This window comes from Coenobita brevimanus, chromosome 74 (genome assembly GCF_032717465.1).
Source record: "Coenobita brevimanus isolate Jiangsu-jjx chromosome 74, ASM3271746v2, whole genome shotgun sequence".
Taxonomy (NCBI): domain Eukaryota; kingdom Metazoa; phylum Arthropoda; class Malacostraca; order Decapoda; family Coenobitidae; genus Coenobita; species Coenobita brevimanus.
Window position 1 is genome coordinate 20065421 of NC_137027.1, and position 17780 is coordinate 20083200.

General features: G+C 43.5%; 1 protein-coding gene across 1 annotated transcript in view; it reads left to right on the plus strand.

Annotated features, from left to right (window-relative positions):
* The window catches only part of LOC145407797 (DNA helicase MCM8-like), a 258985-nt gene that overhangs the window by 226647 nt on the left and 14558 nt on the right, over window positions 1-17780 (plus strand). The gene's annotated exons all lie outside the window — the stretch shown is intronic.

Sequence of the window (17780 nt, forward strand, 5' to 3'; positions counted from 1 at the left end):
GTGAGATTCTAGTTTCCAAATCTTTTTCAGATTGTCCTATGTAAAATTTGTTACAGCTTTTACACAGGATTTTGTAAACAACGCCTGAATTACTGAAAGGGCGTTGTTTACAAAATCCCGTGTAAAAGGTGTAACAAATTTTACATAGGACAATCTGAAAAAGATTTGGAAACTAGAATCTCACAACATAAATACAGTGTAAGAACAGCCCAACAGAGTAGTGGTTTATTTCAGCACAAAGCATCCAGTGATCACCATATTGACTGGACAGGCTCCAAGATTCTAGCAAGATCAAAAAGCTTAGATGAAAGAAATGTAATAGAATCTTGTTAATTTCTGGCACATATGAAAAGAATGTAAACATGAGCTATGGTCATTTTAAGTGTGATAAATTGTTAATTGAATTAATTTTAAAGCAGTATCCCCCAGACTAACACGTGATTGTTCCCTGTCATCTCCTTGTGGTGTAGTCACACCTGTGTGGGACACACCAAGCATTAATCCTCTAGGTCTTAAGTTAAGCAGCAGTATTTATCCCCTCCTCCCTCCCCCCTCTCCCCTTCCCCCTCCCTCCCACTCCCCTTTCCTCCCCTCCTACTCCCTCCTCCTTTGTCATGTGCATTTTTTAGATTCAGGTCATCCTTTGTTGTGTTCCACTCCCTGCTGCAGGTGACCCTAATTTAAGCCGCAGGTAAAAATTCAGGTCATCCTTTGTTCTGTGTGCCACTACCTGCTGCGGGTGTGCATAAAAGACCTCTACCCTTTACGTTTCTGTCTCACTCTGTCTGAAGATGTAATATACGAAAGTACTCACTGTCGCTCCTTTCATTTCTCCTGTGGTTAGTTTACATGCATATCTTCACGGTGAAGTGAAGTCTCTGCATATATATATATATATATATATATATATATATGTGTGTATGTATATATATATATATATATATGTATTTATGTATGTATGTATATATATATATATATATATATATATATATATATATATATATATATATATATGTAATCCCTGTAATATCTGGACGCCCATTTTCCGGACATCCCCAATAACCGGACATTTTCGTCCCGGGATCTAGTATTCCCAAAATGGGCCAAAAACCGCAAAAAATTCGAAAAAAATCCAACTTTTTTCCACCCGTAATTTGAAGTTGGCGCGCACGGCGCGGGCCAGCTGTGTTCTGGTGCATTGTTCCGCCGACGTCCACTAGAGCACCCCTGCATCATCCCCACTTACCGCCTGTCTCTTGTTGTTTGTGCATACTCGTCGTCATGGCCGCCCACGTGTTCTCTTTTGTGGTGGTGCCTTACCTGCTGCAGGCTCTCCTGCTGCTCTCTTGCCTCTCCTTCGTGTGTGTGATGATGATCCCGCTGCCTGAGAAGAGGAAGAGAGTGGTTTTGACTCTGGAGAAGAAGAGGGAGATATTGGACAAGGTGGATGTGGGATGGTCAACCTTACGCATCCTTCGTGAGTTCAACCTGGCCCGATCTACTTTGTTTGATATCAGGAGATCCCGCAACAAACTCATGCAGTATACGGCTGACTTCTCTTCGAAAAGCAAACACAACGTGGAGAAGAAGGTGATGTATACTCCCAAGTATACAAAAGTCGACCGCTCCACGTTGATTTGGTATCGACAGCAACGTGCTGCTGGTGTGATGGTGCGTGGCACGGAGCTGAAGGCTGCTTCTGAGAAGTTCGCAAGGCTTCACGACGCCCTAGACTTCAAAGCATCTGAAGGTTGGCTCTTCGCGTTCAAGTTGCGACATGGCCTTACTAACTGTAAGTCTCATGGCGAAGCTTTGGACGCCAACGAGGATGGAGTAGACGAGTTTCAGCATAAGGTGAAGTGCTTGATCGACAGGGAGGGCCTCACTCTTGGTCAAGTCTACAACGCTGACGAAACTGGCTTATTCTATCACTCTTTGCCTACGAAGACTTTAGCCGAGGAGACTGAGAAGTGTGTACCTCGCCGCAAGCTCTCCAAGCAACAGATATCTGCTTTGTGTTGTGCCAATGCTAATAGCATGCACCGGCTCAAGCCTGTTATTGTTGGCCGTGCAAAGCAGCCTCGGTGTCTTCGTGGGGTGATGGATGTCCTTCCTGTCATTTGGTACCATTCCTTGAAGGCATGGTTCACAGCCCAGATCTTCAAAGACTGGTTCCACCGCCATTTCGTCAAGGAGGTCATCCATTACCAGACAGGAAACGATTTGGCTTGTCACTCAGTGTACAGTCACCCACAGGCAGAAGGAAAAGGAAAGAATGAAAGAAATAAAGACAGAAGAGGGAGTGTAAAGTCACCTGTAGACAGAGGGACAAGGAAAGAATGAAGGAAAGAAAGACAGAAGAGGATGGAAGGAAAGAAGGATGGAAGAGAGGAAAGGGCAGACACCCGAAAGCAGCACTACATCAAGTGAGTGGATGGTGAGCGCCCCCACGCTATGATTCATGGGAGAAATTACAAAGTTACGGTGCATTTACCAAATGGGCGAAAACATCTGAGAATAACCGACCCCCTGACTGCTTGGAATCATAGCGTAGAGTCGTGTAAACATAGCAGTGACCTTCGCTCCATTCCCATAATTGTCCACAGTTTTTCATAGCTCACACTACCTTGACATCAATGACATCGGTACTGTAAAGGATTGTTCAGTGCAGGAGGTTATTAAGAGGTTAAATGGAATACATTACTGTTTCCATCAATACTCTCCCTTTCACATGTAAACAAAAAAAAATGAACAAAAGAATGAGTGCTAAATGTACGTTTAACTTTCATCAGAAAGACCTTACTAATTCATATTCCTTCACTTTATTTTATGCAATTTTCCGACTATTTTATTTTGTGTTTGGAAAAAGTACTTTATACAGTACTCACTCCAAACATATTTGTAATAATATAAGTAGTGAGGAGTTCACCAATACAAGTGATGTACTGTACTGAGCTGGTAGGTAATATTACGTATCATTTCGGCCATCCAGGAAGTGTATCTGACTTGTAGGCCTACTGTGTCAAAACACTTAGTATATGTTCATCAAGTTATATATATATTTCAGATTCAGGTATAGTACTGTATTGATTGCAGTATTGTACAGTATACAGTATTCTCTCCAAACACAGTTGTAATACTGTAAGTGGTGATGACAGTGTTCACCAATATATTTAAGGTACTGAGTGGGTAGGTTTTTGATTATTCGGCAAATCCAATTTCTCGGCATCATCACAGTCCCATAGATGCCGAATAATGGGACTTTATACCATGGGGTTTTGCATCTGAAAATCCCATCGTATAGCGATCCATCGTATAGCAAGCCCATTATAACGTGGAGTCAGTGTGGATACAATCCCATATACACACACCTCATCACTCACATACATGATATATCCTTATGTTCAAACATTTAAAGTAGCACATTAATAATGAATAAAGAGGAAAAAACATGAAAACTACAGTATACAGTATTTGTTACCTTTACTGAAGCAAGTAGGGTTGTTGATGTGGTTCTGAGTGAATTCGTCGTGAAGTCAATTCATTGTCAGAATATGAACGATTCCTTGTCAGGACAATTCCCCTTCATTCTGTAAATATATTTATTATTGATTATTTAATACTTTAATAACTAATTTTCAGGGGGATCTATCAAAGTGTATGTTCATTCAGTAGCTAGGCTTTGGGTATCATTTATATGTTGCACTTTTAGACAATAATTAACTTGTTTCTACCTCGCTGTAGTTGACTTTGAATTATATTCTAGCATCACCCATAGCTGTCTTCATTCATTTCCATTGGTACAAGTGGATGGAGTGGTTGGTCAGTGGGGTGTGCCAGCTGAAGTAGATGGGAATGGTAGTGCTTTGGTGGACATCTGTCCTGGTAAGGGGTTAGCAGTAGCTAACACCTACTTTCGGCATAAGATGATCCACAGGTATACATGGAGAGTCATGAGGAGGATGGATGGTGAACTTGTTGAGCAAGGCAATGATAGACTATGTGTGTATGAATGAACGAATGAGAAGACAAATGTTGGATGCAAGAGTTTGGGGGAATGAAATCTCGGACTATCACTTAGTGATGGCCAAGGTAAGGCTGCAAAGAAAATGGTTGAAGAGATGAAGGGGAAGACAGGAGGAAACAGCTCCTGTGAGAAGAGTGAAGTTGCAAGATAGTGAGAAAATGGCAGAGTATAAGAGCATAGTGGAAGAAAGATTGGGAAGGTATGAGTTAGAACAGATGGAAGGGGTTGAAGACGTATGCAAGATATTCACGGAAGAGATAGGTGCAGCGTGTGAGGTGGTTTGTGGAGTGAGGAGGAGATGCAGGGGTGTGCAAGGCTCAGCATGATGGAATGATGAGGTGAAAAGAGCTGTGGAACAAAAGAAGAAGGCATATAATGAATTGCTACTGAGTAGAAGTAGGGGAGAAGATGAGAGAGAGAAGAGAGAGGTACATGTGAGCAGGAGAAGGGAGGTGAAGAGATTGGTGAAGGAGAGTAAGAAAAAAGTGGATGAAGAGTTTGGGAGGAATCTGAGTGTGAAATGGAGGGAGAGTAAGAAATTTGTAAGGCAGTGTGAGAGGGGTAATAATAGGGGGGTGGAAGATAGGAATAATAGATTGTTGGTGGAGGAGAGAGAGAAATTGAGGAGATGGAAGGAGCACTTTGAGGATTTGTTGAATGTAGAGAGCGAGAGCAGTGTGAGTATAAGTGGTTGGGGAATGGTTGGGAGAAGAAGAGATGAGAGGAGGGAGGAAGAGATCAGTAGGGCGGAAGTAGTGAAAGCAATGAAGAAGATCAAGATAGGAAAGGCCCCAGAAATTGATGGAGTGTGTGGTGAAATGCTGAGGTATGGGGGTGAGATTGTAGTGAAGTGGAGATGGAAGTTATGTAGATTGGCTTGGGAAGAGGGATGGGTTCCGGGGGACTGGAAATCAGGTATAATTATTTCTTTATACAAAGGAAAAGGGGAGAGAGAAGTATGTGGTAACCATAGGGATGTTTGCCTTCTTAGTGTGACTGGAAAAATATATGGTAGAATACTCATTGATAGGGTTAGGCATATGACAAAGGAGCTGGTTAGAGAAGAACAAGGGGGATTTAGGAAGGGAAAATGATGTGTAGATCAGATATTTGTTCTAAGATGTTTAGTGGAGAAGTATCTAGAGAAGGGAAAGAAAGTGTATGCTGCCTTCATGGACTTGGAGAAAGCTTATGACAGAATAGATCGACAAGGTAAGTGGAAGGTATTAAGAATACATGGAGTGGAGGGGAAATTGTTGAGTGCTGTGAAGAGTATGTACAAAGGAGCTAGGGCTACGGTGCGAGTGGATGGTGAGCTGAGTGAGTTCTTTTATCTCAGTGTGGGACTGAAATAGGGTTGTGTGATGTTTCCATGGCTGTTTAATATATACATGGATGGGGTTGTAATGGAGGTGCAGGTAGGGCTGTGGTTGTGGGGATGGCTCTAATGAATGAGAGTGAGATTTGGAAGATTCCAGCGTTGTTGTTTGCTGATGATACGGTATTGTTGAGTGAAGATGAATGGGAATTGCAACGTTTGGTGAATAAATATGGGACAGTGTGTAGGAAGAGGAATCTGAAAGTTAATGTTAACAAGAGTAAAGTTATGGTGTTTGAGAGGATTGAAGTCACAGAATGCACAGTGAAGTTGGATGGTGAGGATATGGAGAATGTGAGTGCATTCATTTCTTGGGTAGTGTGACGAGTAAGAATGGAACATTTGGGGATGAAGTGCTTGAAAGGGTACAGCAGGGAAGGAAGGTTGTTGCTCACTGAAAGCAGTGATGAGAAATAGGGAGGTGAGTATGGAAGTTAAGAAGTCACTGCATGATAGTACTGTGATCTCTACCCTGATGTATGGAAGCAAGGTGTGGACCTTGCTAGAGGGGAACAAGTCAAGAGTGAGAGCAGTGGAAATGAGTTACCTGAGAGGAGGATGTGGAGTGACATGGAGGGACAGGTTGATGAATGAAGAAGTGCGGGAACATTGTGGGGTGGATGTGGATGTTGTTGAGAAAATTAGGAGAAATACACTGAGGTGGTTTGGACATGTGGAGAGAATGGAGAATGAAAGACTGACTAAGAGGGTGTATGTATGTTAGGTGGAGAGAGGGAGAGGGAGGGGAAGACCAAGGATGAGGTGGCTGGATGGAGTTGAGAGGTATATGAGGGAAGGGGGAGTGAGTTGGGGGGAGGGTAATCAAATGGTGGGTGACAGAGCAACATGGAATTGTTTTGTCTGCGGCCACCCTTTGCGGGATTAGGGCGTCCAGCTATAAATAGATAGATAGATAAACTAAAACATCCTGGGTATATTTTAAAATGACTCTGAAGAGGTACAAGTATTCAGAAACTAGTGTACTTGCTAAATAAACTGATATGTAAGTAAACGAAGGGGAATCGTCCTGATGGCGAAAATTCATGATAGCGAATTGTCTTGTTATTGTTAAGATGGCAAATTGACTTGACGGCGAATTGTTCCGAAACTTTTATATAGACATAATATGAAGATTATTCGTATAATTTCCAAGTATGTCGATTCTTCACTTAAGGTCATTAGGCATTTATATAAATGCCAATGTCTCATACGTAGCTTTAACTTAAACGATGAAGGAAAGATCGTAAATCACCTTATTCTCATTTCAATATATTTATATTTTTTCAGTTAATACCCATTATTTGATGCCATATTTTACATTATTATAGAAACAATAAACCACCATCACATTTATATATGATGTGGAACGTGGAATGTAAGGGGAGCGAATGATGAGGTGAAAGAGAGAGAGATTGTCCAGGTGCTTGAGGGTGCAAAAGTGGATGTATGTGGAATAACTGAAACAAAATGGAGAGGAGAAAGTGTGAGAGAATGGGAGTATTGATGGGGTATATGTGCAGGAGTAGGTGAGAATGACAGGGCAAAGGAAGGAGTATGTATAGTTGTGAGTAAAAGATGGAAGAGGAGCATAAGACAGTTTGGATCAGTTGGGTCAAGAATTGTGTGGGTAAAGTTGAAAGTTGGAATACAAATGTGGGCGATTGTGTGTGTGTATACGCCAACGCAAGATCGTTCTAGAAGAGTGAGAGAAGAGGTCTGGACAAATGTAGAAGTGTGCATGGAAAAGTTTGGAAGGAATGAGAGAGTGTTCTTGATTAGTGATATGAATGGGAAAGTTGGGAATGTGAAGGTGGATGGAATAGTTGGTGAGTGGTGTGTGCCTGCTGAGATAGATGAGAATGGGAGTGCATTAGTGGACATTTGTGTTGGGAGGGGGTTGGTGATAGCCAATACCCTCTTCAGGCATAAAATGATCCACAGCTATACATGGCGAGTGATGAGAAGGGTGGGTGGTGAACTGAATGAAAGGAAGGCAGTGATTGATTATGTGTGTGTGGATGAAAGGATGCAAAGATGTGTAATGGACGCAAGAGTTTATAGAGGTTGGGGGAGTGGACTTTCTGACCACTACCTGGTGGTGGCTAGAATTAGAATTCAAGTAAGATGGAGGAATAGAAGAAGGGAAAGACGAGAGGAAGGAGTAGTTGCAAGGAGAGTGGAAAGGTTACAAGAGGATGAGAAAAAGGCAGAGTATAAGAGAGAAGTGGAGGAACGATTGGGCAAATATGAATTGGAGCAGATGGGAGACGTGGAAAGTGTGTGTAGGATATTTACAGAAGAAATATGTGCACCATGTGATGTGGTGTGTGGAAGGAAGAGAAGACGGAGGGGGGTGCAAGGAACAGCGTGGTGGACTGAAGAGGTGAAACAGGCTGTGGCACAAAAGAAGAAAGCATACAATGAATGGATGAGAAATAGGGGCGTGGAAGAAGTTGAGAGGCGGAAGAGAGAGTTATATGTAGAAAGAAAGAGAGAGGTGAAACGATTAGTAAGAGAGAGTAAGAAGAGAGTGGATAAGGAATTTGGAAGGAATTTGAGTGTAAAGTGGAGGGACTGTAAGAAAATGTTCTGGAAAGAGGTGAAAAGAGTAAGACAGGGTGGCAGTGAAGTTAGCAGGGGAGTGAAAGATAAAAATGGTAGATTACTAGTGGAGAAGGGAGAAAAAGTGAGCAGATGGAGAGAACAATTTATGGAATTGTTGAGCGTAGAGGATGGAAGTAATGCGAGTATAAGTGGCTGGGGAATGGCTGGGAGAAGGAGGGAGGTGAGAAGATAGGAAATCAGTAGGATAGAAGTTGTGGAAGCAATGAAGAAAGTTAAATTGGGGAAAGCCCCAGGAATTGATGGAGTGTGTGGTGGAATGCTGAAGCATGGGGGAGAGATAGTAGTAGAATGGATGTGGAAGATGTGCAGATTGGCCTGGGAGGAAGGTAGAGTCCCGGAGGATTGGAAGTCATGTATAATTATTCCCTTGTACAAAGGAAAAGGGGAAAAAGAAGTGTGTGGTAATCATAGGGGCATTTGTCTTCTTAGTATAACAGGCAACTTGGAGGCGATTTGTTTGTGGCCACCCCAAACGGGATTGAGGTGTCTGGCAATAGATAGATAGATAGATAGACATTTATTTATCTATCTCTCTATAGCCCGACGCCCTAATCCCGCAAAGGGTGGCCACAGACAAAACGCCTCCAAGTCACTCTGTCACCCACCATTTGACTACCCTCCCCCCAACTCACCCCCCCCTCCCTCATATACCTCTCAACTCCATCCCTCCACCTCATCCTCAGTCTACCCCTCCCTCTCCCTCCCTCCACCTCACCTACATACACCCTCTTAGTCAGTCTTTCATTCTCCATTCTCTCCACATGTCCAAACCACCTCAGTGTATTTCTCCTAATCTTCTCAACCACATCCACATTTACCCCACAACGTTCCTTCACATCTTCATTCGTCAACCTGTCCCTCCACGTCACTCCACATGCTCCTTTCAAGTAACTCATTTATAACTCATATAATTCAAAAACTATACTCCGTTTTTTTTACAGAGGCGAAGATGCACTTGACGGGTTGATGATGATTGGCTGAATGCAACATGTCCAAAAAATATTTACTAACCCATATTTCCCTCCCAGATATATGTTGTCAGTTAATAATGCTAGATTATGAAGTAATGTTGCATTCAGCCAATAATCACCAATCTTTCAAGTGCATCTTCGCCTCGATAAAAAAAACTGAGTATGGTGTGCCTACTAAATAAGCTGATGTGTTTATAAATGACGGGGAATTGTCCTGACGGCAAATTGACTTGACGGCGAATTGTCCTGACTGCTAGGCTAAGGGACAGTAATTGCCTCACAGCCCTCACTCATCACTATCAGACCTGGCTGGCTGGGCAGAGCTGGCTGATCGGCCTGGACTGGTGTACGAATGTGTGTTGGCCAGCGTCGACCGTGTGAGGTTGCGTTGCGTTCACTGTTCACTGAGCCACGGACGATCTATCTTTGTAGCGAATCATCCTCATCATATAGTGAGCGTAGGGTACTAAAATGTCAACATCGTATAAACGAAATATCGTATAATGAGGCATCGTATAACGAGGGGTTACTGTATATATATACAGTACTGTGTATATATATATATATACAGTAACTCCTCTTTTTTCGCTGCTTGGATGTTCCACCAAAACCATGCGAAATGTGAAATGTCGAAGTATGAAGTTGAGAATCAATGGGAAAAATAGAGGAGATTCCGGTGGGACATGTACCTACCCTATCAAGTGAAGGAGTGTTGAGGGTAGATGGGCTAGTTACTAGGTGACATGGGCCTCTTTGGGGAAGCCCCAGCACCTAGGCTGAAGCCCTCAAAGTTGAACTCAGGCTCCAGCACCTCCACTTCCTCTCTGTCCACTTCTCCTCCTTCATCCACCCTTGCTGGCATGTCCAAGTCTTGCAGAATAGCAGCCACATTCTGTCTCTCCTGAAAATATCTTGTGATCTGGGCTTGTCTCTGCTCCTGTATATTTCTGTTGTAGACAGCCATCACTTGAGACTTCAGATCAGTCAAGGTCGATAGGATGTTGGTATCCTCAGGCATAGTCTTGCTGTATCCATCAAAGGTGGTTGCCATGTCGGTTATGGTGGACAGGGTCTTGGACAATTTCTGCGTGCTCATCTTGCCATCTGCAGTGTGCTCTGGCCTTTCATTCTCCTCTTCATTAGAGTTCATCTCTTCCCCTGTAATGTCTACCACACCTGAGTCTAGGTCATAGTGTGTCAAGTGTTGTCTTACAGCCATTTTGTCCATCTCTGATGCGTCTTGGCTTGTGTTTCTGATAGCTTCCACAGCGGCTGCCAGAGTGTCGTCTTCTCTCTGCTGCTCACCTTCCACAGTCAGGTGAGGGAAAAGTTTCTTCCACCAGTGTGCTATAGTGGCTGGGGTAACTTTGTTGCCATCGGCTGCTGGCTGGGAGCAGTGAAATGTAGGGAAATCAACGAAGTGTGAGACAACTTGGAAACTTTCTTCGTGCGCGAAAAATGAGGCATCGAAGTAAAATGCGTCCAAATACGAGGAGTTACTGAGTATATATTTGTCATCATCATCATCATCATCCGGACCTCCTTTCCCACCCTAGGGCAGGGCGAGGAGTAGCAATGTCTAGACAGCCCAAAATTGCCCAGTCCAATGGGCCACGCTTCCATTCACTCATCATTCAAGCCCCCGGAATCCTGGCTTTATCAGATACGCCAAAAACAGTCACCACGTTCTGTAGCTTCACATAATCGTATCCGACAAAGTCAATATATATATACAAGTATATATATATATATATATATATATACATATATATATATATATATATACAAGTATATATATATATATATATATGCACACTCAAACCTTGATTTAAGCAACCTCCATTTAAGGGATTTCGGATTTAAGGGACTCCATATGCTACCTGACAAATGGACAGGACCATTTAAAAATTGAATTTAATGTCTAGGTTTTAAACATTAGTATGTGTCTTTATATAGTACCTGTTAAATAATACTCATAATCTATCTATCTATCTACCTATTGCCAGACGCCTTAATCCCGTAAGGGGTGGCCATTTGACTTTGAGTTATTTGTTTTACGGAGAGGGGCACTAACTCTCCACCAACCCACTTGTTGACACGTAGGGAGCACGTATGGTTTGGTTATATGGTTACCACCCAGCGTTGTAAATGGTTTCTTGACTTACATCAAATCATTTGGCTTGTCACTCACTGTAAAGCCACCCGTAAAAGAAAGAAAAGCAATAAGAAGTGACAGGAAAGATGGGAGAAATAGGAGAGGAGGGCAGGCACAAAAAAAGAATGATAAAGGCTAAGGAGGAAGTAGGCAGCACTACACCAAGTGAGTGGATGATGGTTGCCACCACCTACCACCAACTCATAATCATGTAAATAAATAACACAAGTGAAACAATCATTGCATTTAATAATAAGATTGTCTTTATATGTGGTAAAACAATGGATATTTTTAAATAAGGGACATTTTTAAGTAAGAGACAAGTTGAGTCCCCATTTAGTCCCTTAAATCGAGGTTTGAGTAGAGAGAGAGAGAGAGAGAGAGAGTGTATTAGAGTGAGGTGGAGGGTGCGAGAGGGAGGGGGAGGCTGAGGATGAGACGGAGGGATGGAGTGGAGGGGTATATGAGGGAGGGGGGTGTGAGTTGGGAGCAGGGCAGTGAGATGGCGGTGGACAGGGTGACGTGGAGGTGATTTGTTTGTGGCCACCCCGTACAGGATTAAGGCATCTGGCAGTAGATAGATAGATAGATAGATATACAGTGCTTAAAGAACGAGTGATGAAAAAGAGGACTTATGTACCTAGGAGGAAAATATGGAAGCTGAAAAACCAAGTAGTAAGGGATGCCTTCTATAGCAAGATGAGGAGAGTGGTGGCTGAACAGGGAGCTGTAGACATAGTCGTTAATGAACAGTACAGAGCCCTCAAGAACAATCTCTTGAGAGTTACTGATATAACATGCGGTTGGACAAGAGGACCACCAAGACATAAAGTAACTTGGTGGTGGGATGAGGGTGTAGAAGCTGCAATTAAGGAGAAAAAGAAGGCTTCTCCAGGAATGGAAGAAGAGTGGTAGCAAGGAGGAATACTTGGCTGCCAAGCGTAGGGCTAGAAGAGAGGTATACAGGGCGAAGTCTGAGTCACAGAGACTTTTACTTGATAACCTAAATCATGGGGAAAGGAAAAATATGATATTTAGGGTGGCAGGTCAGATGAAGAGGGATAATCGGGATATTATAGGTGAGCAGTGTGTGAAGAATGATGAAGGAAGGGTAGTGGTGAACAGTGAGGATATTAAAGATGCATGGAGAGAGCATTATAACAAGCTGGTGAATGAGGTGTTTGACTGGGATAGGGAAGGTTTGGAGCCAGCAGATCCAGTGTTTGGCCCTTGGCCTTTGATTGACGTTGCTACTGTGAGTGAGATAGGCAGGATGAAGATGGGGAAGGCAGCAGGTGTGTCTGGGTTGACTGCCGAAATGTTGAAGGCCTCAGGCGATATAGGGGTGAGGTTAGTCACTGACCCTGATAAATATGATTATTTATGAGTGTGTTGTCCCAGATGATTGGCTGAAGAGTGTAATAGATGAGAATGGAAGTGCTTTGGTGGACATCTGTGCTTGTAAGGGGTTGGCAATAGCCAACACCTACTTTCGGCATAAGATGATCCACCGGTATACATGGAGAGTAATGAGGACGATGGATGGTGAACTTGTTGAACGAAAGGCAATGATAGACTACGTGTGTGTGGATGAGCGAATGAGAAGACAAGTGTTGGATGCAAGAGTGTGGAGAGGGTGGGGGAATGGAGTCTCGGACCATCACTTAGTGATGGCCAAGGTAGAGCTGCAAAGAAAGTGGTTGAGGAGACGAAGGGGAAGACAGGAGGAAGCAACTCCTGTGAGAAGAGTGAAGAAATTGCAAGATAGTGAGAAAATGACAGAGTATAAGAGCATAGTGGAAGAAAGACTGGGAAGGTATGAACTAGAGCAGATGGAAGGGGTGGAAGACATATGTAAGATATTCATGGAAGAGATAGGCGTATTGTGTGAGGCGGTTTGTGGAGTGAGGAGGAGATGCAAGGGTGTGCAAGGGACAGCATGGTGGAATGATGAGGTGAAACAAGCTGTGGAACAAAAGAAGAAGGCATATAGTGAATGGTTAGCGAGTAGAGGTAGGGGAGAAGATGAGAGAGAGAAGAGAGAGGTATATGTGAGCAGGAGAAGGGAGGTTAAGAGACTGGTGAAGGAGAGTAAAAGAAAGTGGATGAGGAGTTTGGGAGAAGTCTGAGTGTGAAATGGAGGGAGAGTAAGAAATTGTTTTGGAAGGAGGTAAAGAAAGTAAGGCAGTGTGAAAGGGGAAATAGTAGGGGAGTGAAAGATAAGAATAATAGATTGTTGGTGGAGAAGAGAGAGAAACTGAGGAGATGGAAGGAGCACTTTGAGGATTTGTTGAATGTGGAGAGTGAGAGCAGTGCGAGTATAAGTGGTTGGGGAATGGCCGGGAGAAGAAGAGATGAGAGGAGGGAGGAAGAGATCAGTAGGGCGGAAGTAGTGGAAGCGATGAAGAATATTAAGTTGGGAAAGGCCCCAGGAATTGATGGAGTGTGTGGTGAAATGCTTAGGTATGGGGGTGAGATTGTTGTGGAGTGGATATGGAAGTTGTGTAGATTGGCTTGGGATGAGGGAAGGGTTCCAGAGGACTGGAAATCAGGTATAATTGTTCCTTTATACAAAGGAAAAGGAGAGAGAGAAGTATGTGGTAACCATAGGGATATTTGCCTACTTAACGTGACTGGTAAAATATTTGGTAGAATACTCATTGATAGGGTTAGGCATATGACAGAGGAGCTAGTTGGAGAAGAAGAAGGGGGATTTAGGAAGGGAAAAGGCTGTGTAGATCAGATATTTGTTCTAAGATGTTTAGTGGAGAAGTATCTAGAGAAGGGAAGGAAAGTGTATGCTGCCTTCATGGACTTGGAGAAAGCTTATGACAGAATAGATAGGCAAGGTATGTGGAAGGTATTAAGAATATATGGAGTGGAGGGGAAATTGTTGAGTGCTGTGAAGAGTATGTACGAGGGAGCTAGGGTTACGGTGCGAGTGGATGGTGAGCTGAGTGAGTTCTTTGATCTCAATGTGGGACTGAAACAGGGTTGTGTGATGTCTCCATGGCTGTTTAATATATACATGGATGGGGTTGTAAAGGAGGTGCAGGGTAGGGCAGTGGATGTGAGGGTGGCTCTAATGAATGAGGGTGAGATTTGGAAGCTTCCGGTGTTGCTGTTTGCTGATGATACAGTACTGTTGAGTGAAGATGAATGGGAGTTGCAAGGTTTGGTGAATGAATTTGGGACAGTGTGTAGGAGGAGGAATCTGAAAGTTAATGTAAACAAAAGTAAAGTTATGGTGTTTGAGAGGAATGAAGTCACAGAGTGTGCAGTGAGGTTGGATGGTGAGGATATGGAGAATGTGAGTGCATTCAAGTACTTGGGTAGTGTGATGAGTAAGGATGGAACTTTGGGGGATGAAGTGCATGAAAGGGTACAGCAGGGAAGAAGGTTGTTGGTACACTGAAAGCAGTGATGAGAAATAGGGAGGTGAGTATGGAAGTTAAGAAGTCACTGCATGATAGTATTGTGATCCCTACCCTGAAGTATGGAAGCGAGGCATGGACCTTGCAAGAGGGGAACAAGTCAAGAGTGAGAGCAGTGGAAATGAGTTACTTGAGAGGAACATGTGGAGTGACGTGGAGGGACAGGTTGACGAATGATGTGTGAAGGAACGCTGTGGGGTGGATGTGGATGTGGTTGAGAAGATTAGGAGAAATACACTGAGGTGGTTTGGACATGTGAAGAGAATGGAGAATGAAGGACTGACTAAGAGGGTGTATGTAGGTGAGGTGGAGGGAGGGAGAGGTAGACTGAGGATGAGGTGGAGGGATGGAGTTGAGAGGTATATGAGGGAGGGGGGGGTGAGTTGGGGGGAGGGTAGTCAAATGGTGGGTGACAGAGCGACTTGGAGCCGTTTTGTCTGCGGCCGCCCTTTGCGGGATTAGGGCGTCGGGCTATAGATAGACAGATAGATAGTATAAAGGGATGGGTGATGCCCTGGAAAGAGGAAATTATAGAGGTATAAAGCTTTTAGATCTGATAATGAAGGTTATGGAGAAAGTTTTAGAAGGTATGATTAGAGAAAGAGTGAATACTGATGAGATGCAGTTAGGGTTTATGCCAGGTAGGGGGACCACTGATGCCATATTCATTGTTCGACAGCTTCAGGAAAAATATTTTGGTAGGAGAAAGGATCTGTATTTTGTTTTTGTTGATTTGGAAAAGGCCTTTGACAGAGTCCCTAGAGAGGTGGTGAAGTGGGCAATGAGAAAGCTTGGGTTGGAGGAGTGGCAGGTTAGGGTGGTTATGGCTATGTATGTGGGTGCTCGCACCCAGGTAAGAATGAATGGAGATTTGAGTGATGAGTTTTCCTTGAATATTGGTGGGCATCAGGGATCAGTTTTGAGTCCCATGTTGTTTATCACAGTATTTGAAGCCCTCTCACGTGACTTTAGAAACGGACTCCCGTGGGAGATGTTGTGTGCTGATGATTTGGTGTTGATTGCAGAGAACAAAAGAGAGACGGAGGAAAGGTTTAGGAAGTGGAGAGATGGTATGGGGCACAAGGGCTTAAGGGTAATTGCAGATAAAACAAAAGTGATGATGTCTAGGGTTGGTGGCGGTACTGTCAAAGATGAGGGAGAGCGGCCATGTGCAGTTTGCCACAAGGGCATGGAAAGTAATTCCATCCTGTGCAGTGCTTGTGATAAATGGGTGCACAAGAGATGTAGTAGTGTCAGAGGTAGACTGCGAGATAATGCTGATTTTATGTGTATGGCATGTCAGGGAGAGCAGGTGGAGATTGTCAGGCATGAAAGGATTGAACTTGCTGGTGAATCTCTTGAGTGTTTGGAAGAGTTTTGTTATTTGGGAGACATGGTGTGTGCTGGAGGTGGGGCTGGAGCTAGCTCTGTGGCTAGGGTGAGAAGAGGTTGGAAGAAGTTCAAGGAGCTGTTGCCTCTCCTGACATTGAGAGGACTCTTCCTATGTGCTAAGGAGTCTTTGTATGCAGCATGTGTTAGGAGTGTAATGCTGTATGGTAGTGAGACCTGGGCAGTGAAGGAGGAGGATATTCGCCGGCTCAGACGTACAGAAATGACAATGGTTAAGTGGATGTGTAGTGCATCCCTGCGTCCAAGGTCTGGGGGGGGCTGGGTTCACGATGGAAGAGTTGAGAGGTAGAATGGGACTGGAGTGTATTGGTGTTGTGATGAGGAGAGGTAGATTGAGATGGTTTGGACATTTGGAGAGGATGGGGGATGATAATTGGGTGGGGAAGGTGAGAAGTGTTAATATTGGGGGTGGGGTTACGAGGGGTAGACCGAGAAAGACATGGGACGAGGTCATTAAATGTGAGCTCAGGGTTAAGGGACTGAACAGGGAGGCTGCAATGGATCGTGCAGCATGGAGAGCCGCCATTAGGTGACCAAGGCCGACGCATTCAAGCATGTTGGAGCCTTTAAAAACGAAACAATGTATATATATATATATATATATATGTATATTTATAATATTACTGTTTATGTACAGTAATCTCTCCAAGATCAAACGTAATAGAGCCGAAGCAACATCTGGGACTTATTCTTGTCCGGGACTTGGGAAAAATACCGCTGGCCAGGTACTTATAGACCCCAACCCAACCGAACTTTTAAAGTCACCTAAATAACTCCCTACTGGACATGCACAGCACCTATTTAAGACCCAAGTCACAAAATTAAGGGACAGAACCATAAAATAAATGAAAAGGAACCAGAGAATGAGAAATCAGAATTGAGTATGGAAAATATTTAGCAGTGTACAGGGTACTTACGACACATCCATGGCCATCCCAAAAATTAACCCGGTTCCTCTATGGCTCTGATGATGGCGGTGAAGGTGCACATGAAGCACACACAGTATTCCAGTGTTGCGCTGCACTTCATCCTTTGTACTGTGAATTATAATTTTTTACCACTGCACATTCTGTTCTTACTTCTGCCACGTCAGTTGCAACATGCCAGTGTTGCACTCTGCACTTAATCCTTTGCACTCTGATTTTTAATTTCTTAACACTGCCCAACATTGTAAATTCCCATGTGGTCTAGTGGCAGCTGGGCCTGCAGCAGGTAGGGCACCACCACAAAAGCGAGCACGTGGGCAGCCATGGCTATGAGCGTCCAGTCACGATGGTAGGTAAGCGGGAAGTGGAGAGGATGCAGGGGCACTCTAGCAGATGTCGCTGGAACTACGCGCCAAAACACAGCTGTTGGTCGCTGTGCAGCATTTTTAGAGTTGGGATTAACATGTATCAGTTTTTTTTTTTTTTTTCTTTTTTTTCTTTTTTTTTCTTTTTTTTTTTTAACAATTTGACATTTTTTGTCCATTTTTGGTGTCCCAGATGTCCAGATATCTTAGGGAATAATCCGAGACTTGAACAAATGGGTCCAAGCCTAAAATGTTCAAGCCTTGGGGTGTTCGGTGCTTGGGCGTCCGGGTCTTAAAGGGATTACTGTGTATGTATTCTATATATATATATATATATATATAGACATACAGTATATATGTACATACTTATGTACACATATATGCACCATGTGGTGGGGTCCTAAGGTCCATCTAATTGTGTGAAGATTAAGGTAAAGTGCGCAGTAGAAATTTTAGTCAAAAGAGGAGACTAACCACACCATGTAGTAA